At 44.6% G+C, this 4,938-nt stretch overlaps 1 pseudogene; it reads right to left on the bottom strand.

The window, feature by feature from the left end:
- Positions 1-1,531: 1,531 nt before the first annotated feature.
- Positions 1,532-4,938, bottom strand: part of LOC109917202 — a 7,930-nt pseudogene continuing 4,523 nt past the window's right edge.

Raw genomic sequence — 4,938 nt, 5'->3', positions numbered from 1 at the left:
CCCCAGGCTGTCTCTGATAGCCCCCTCCCTAACCCATGATCTCTGACCCCTCGAAAGATAAAGGAAACAGCCATACGGGAAAGTCAGCATCTCCAGGTTTCCTCTCCGAGTCACACTGTTCCCAACTTGAACAGAAATCACTGTTCCCAACTTGAACAGAAATCACTGTTCGTTCAGCATCACTGGGTCAAATCAAACCGCATCAGGAGAAACCTGCAGTAGATGGGAAGGTCAGAGCAACTAAAGTAGCAGCTTAATGTGCAAACATCTGACACTAAATGCTGGCTTTAGCAGCAAGAGTCAATCAAATGGCTGCATTTAACCACGAGCATTGCTGTGTTATTCCCAGGCCACTGTTGTCCTGCTGTGGACGGCAATGAGACCCTGCATTATAAACCAATACAGTTCAGGAGAACTTCTTGAGCTGACACCTGGAACCTGGGTGCTGTGAACGTTTGGGCTGGAACTCCCTTTAGCTCTGAGCTGGCAGGCTCGAAGACTGGTTTTTCGAAGATTGGTTTTGAAAGTGGCAATTTGTTCGAGGGAATCCTAGGATAAGGAAAAGAAAAATGAAAATCTGAGCAATTTTGGGACAGCTTTGGATGGCTTCTGGGAAAGCATTTACTCTCTCTTTCTCCACCCCACACTGCCCCCAAAAGCATGATGTATTCAATCAAGGGCCCCTGGAGGACCAGCATATTGAACTCATTAAAGAATAATGAATGAGTCAGTGTGACCAACTGCTGATGGATGGAACGTGTGTGTGCGCGTGCACATGTGCAAAGGGTCACAGGCCTCTTGGGCTGGTTCTGGATTGGCCCTGAACTAGCTCCCAGGAATACTACACTGCACCCAAAAGCAGAGAAAGTAACAATGCTTAGAATAACATTTACTCAGTGTGTAGAACACCATTGGTAAGGTATGCCAGATAAATTGAGATTGCATCATTCCTACCTGCATAGAAACCAAAGACTGACCTCTTCCCTTAGACCCTGGTTGACATAATCCAGCCCTCACTCATAGGGGGTTTGTCTTCAAACTCTGGTTTTCTGTCACTTCAGCAATAGCTCTTGGTCTGTGGAGGCTGAGAAGGAAGCTGTTGAAGGTCCAACTCAACGTGAACATGGAAACAGGGTTGTTGGATGTTTACAAAATTAGGTGCCTAGTCTTTCCTTTTGTGAAGTGGTGAACCCCCTTTCACAAAAAACGGAAAAGCAGGTTCTTTTAACTGAAATTGTACCCAATCACATCCAGCAATGCACTGGTTGTTGTACAAAACATCTTGAACCCTACAGACTGGAAACCCTAACCCCAATTCTGGTCAGAATAATAGCTTGGATTCAATCAGTCAGAGGAATCTCATCTATTTATCCTTGTCCAATGAGGTGGGGGGGGGGGGTTGATAAGAAGATCCAGTGAAGTGTTATTGTCCACTTAGTTATTTAATCAGCCACATTGCAGAAAAATTACTTGTTTCAAATTCAAGACATATCTACCAAGTTATCCAGTGCTCTGAATGATGGACAATAAGCAAGATCAATACATTTTATTCATTTCCATTCAGCTGGTACAGCCATTACATTCTTTGCTACAAGACCCTTCTCCCTGGAAGGGGCCAGATTGTCCAGGTGAAGTGGGTAATGCATTAAGACCAATCAGACAATACTCCATGCCACACTAACTGCTGTCCTCCAGGGAGAGCCTGTCAAACAGGTACTCTCCCATCCCTTTCTCAGGAGCTCCCAGGTGCTTCAGGTTGGTGATGTAGTCCCCAAGTTGCTTGATGATCTTCACCTCCTCATCCAAATAGCGAGTCTCCAGGAAGTCACACAGCTGGAACAGAGAATATTACAACTTGGTGCATTAATGCTATCCAAGACAATTTCAGAATTCCCACAGCAAAACAGACTCAGCCAAAGTAGCTCTAGACAGCCCTGAAAATCTAGCTAACACCTGGAGAATTTGTGCCAGTGAGGACGACAGCATTTCAGCTGCTTCATCTTGCTGTTTGTTAAATGGAGCTGAGTTGTATTGTGATGGACAATGATCCTAAATGAGAATTCAGTGGCCAATATCACCTCAGTACTCCCACTAGTTTATAATCTAAATATGTATTTTACCTCATTGCTGAGCAGTTGTGACATTGTAATCATCAGTATGGATCTGAAGTGATCAATGTCATATCTGGACAAAGTGTAACAGTGCATTTCCAATCCATACAGACCAACCAGTGAAGCATTGCCCTGAAGGTGTAGCAGTGATGAGAAATAGGAGGTGGTGAAGCTTACACGAGGGTCAGTCTGGGCAGTGGCGAGTTGGTGTAGATCCAGCAAACTCTGGTTCACATTCTTCTCCAGATCCAGGGCAACCTGCATTGCCTGCAGATTGTTACCCCACTCATCCCTCTCTGGCTTCTGAGAATGGAAAGAAGGACAGTTAAGCTTCAGAATCAGAGAATCCCTTCAGCATGGGATCAGACCACACAGCCTGTTGAGTCCACACCTACCCTTTCAGGAGCATCCACTCCGATGCTCCCACCCTATTCTCTTAGCCCTGCATTTTACATGTGCAGGTTGGAGGATTGGCCATCTGTGGACTGCAGGAGGAAACTCATCTAGACATGGGTGATCATTTAATTACCGGTCAGTCACTAGAGGTAGGAAGCAAACTTGTGTCCCTGGCACTGAACCACTGTTCACCCTTAAGCCCAGGTGAAGGGCAGATCAGTTATTAATGGACGTTGCTCCATTTATCCTTGATCTGAAACAGGAAGTTCAGGAACTGGTCATCATGGAGACAAGGATTAAGTTGCACAAAATTGTTTGCACTCATGTCCATCTGGAGAAAGTTAGATCAGGACATTCCCAACTTGATCCCAAGTGCTCATGTGGTGCAGTGGTAATGTCTGTACATTGGGCCCACAAGGCCTAGTTTGAAGGCCTGTGCTGGTGGCTTCATACATGCCTGAGCAGGATGATCCGAAACATGACTACTATTTAATTCATTGAAGGGACAACAGTGTTTTTACAATTAAAAAGGAACAAAGAAACACAAGACCATGTATCCTTCAAGCTTCAAAAAAGGTAGACAGGGTGAACAGGATGAAGGTGACTTACAGGTTGCTGGCCCTCATGAGATTTGGGGGATGGGGTTGGTGCTGGGTAGGGACAAGCCTTGTTACACCTTGGAAGCATTGTGGTTCTGGTCACCACTAATCCATTTGTGACCTCACCAGTAATAACAGGATGGTACTGCAGGGGGCTGCTGGTGAGGTTCACTAGGTTGTTGCAAGATAGAAATTCCATTGAGGAAGAGGTTGGATAGACTGGGATTTTCCTTGAAGAGGCTGAGGTGCTTACCTGATGGAAGTATAGAAGATTGGGGAATCTGGACAGTACTTGGGGAAGAACGTATCTTCCATGGAAGACAAAGACTAGAGGATGCTGGTTTGGAAGGTAAGCAGGTTAGAGGGGATTGGAGGAAATCTTTTCCTAGAGGAGTGGTAGAAATATGGGATGCACTACCTAAAGGGTGATAGCTGTGGAGGCAACTTCCCCAACATTTTAAGTAGCAGCTGGACAAGTACTTAATGCCAGGCCATAGTAGGCTGTGGATCAAGTGCAGGAAAATGGGATTAATGTGGTTTGGTGTTTGTTGGGTCAGCATAGACATGGTGGGCTAGAGGGCTTTTTTCTATATTAGCTTCAAAAGCAACAGATCAAACAGGGAAGCCGTGCCAAAGAACATTCCATTCCTTCAGGATGTGGAATTCTTGTGTGGTTTCAGGTCATCAGTGACAAGAACACACATTCCCCCCACCCCCAAGGCCCCCAACTCCAACCTTCACATCCTGGAGGATGACTCAGCCTCCACGCTGATTCTGGAATTTCAGCAGCTTCTCTGCATGTTCCTGCTTCTCCTGGGACTGATCTTCGAAGAACTGGGAGAAGTGGGGGAGAGCAACATCATCCCGGTCAAAGTACGACATCTGGAAGAAAGGACAAGTTACATGCCATTAAACACATCACTGGCCCCCAATTCTAGTTCTCAGAAGTAGAGGACTAGTTTAGCCTTTAAATCAAACTGACAATTAATGTTAAATCTCTGGTATATGAGATTTCAGTGTGTCCAATTGGCCAGCAGATCCTTTAACAGGAGCCATCAGAACAACCCCAGCTTCCTCCTAATAACATGGAAATACCATGTGTTTCATTTTGGTTCAAAACTGGAGAATTGCTCAGTGGGCGGGGGTGGTGGGGGAGGTGCAGGTGTGTCTGGCACAGTATCTGCTGAGAGAAATGCTGAATTCATGTTTCCACTCACTAACCTCCAGAATTGGATGAACTCAGTGATTGAGTAGGGTTTAAGGAAATGCCAGGAGCTGGTGTACAGGACGTACACAGGGTAGGGCAACTGCAAGGCACTACATTTTACCATCAGGGCTAAAGTGAAAATCAGACATCAGACAGACATTGTTGTCATTACCAACCAGGAGGGAGTAAGTTTGCTGCAAACTCAAGATCAATGGGACTAGATATGCTGCAAACTTTAGCTCTACAAGATATACTGTCTGCAATATGGAGGAGAATGAAACTCATGTCTCCATTCCCAGAATATGGTTGTCCCAATTCACATCAAAAGAAATCCTATCAAGTTTCAACAGCAAATTGTAAAATAACACCAAGAAAACATGATCCTGTATATAATCACTGAAGGTAACTAGGGCCAGACTTATAGTACATCAGTATCATATCCCATTGTTATGGTAACATCACATTTATTCATATATTTTGAATTAGAAAGAGTAACAAAGCTCAATCTATAAGATTATAAAGTTAATTAGAAACAAGGAAATCAGTTTACTCCAACATAGTACACTTAGTTTTAAGCACACAGAGACAACACTCACCAAAGACTGATAGAGATAGGAGGCAGTGA

Source organism: Rhincodon typus, chromosome 37 (genome assembly GCF_021869965.1).
Source record: "Rhincodon typus isolate 14 chromosome 37, sRhiTyp1.1, whole genome shotgun sequence".
NCBI classification, from domain to species: domain Eukaryota; kingdom Metazoa; phylum Chordata; class Chondrichthyes; order Orectolobiformes; family Rhincodontidae; genus Rhincodon; species Rhincodon typus.
The sequence above is the reverse complement of the archived record's forward strand: the minus strand, read 5'-3'. Positions and strand labels throughout refer to the sequence as shown.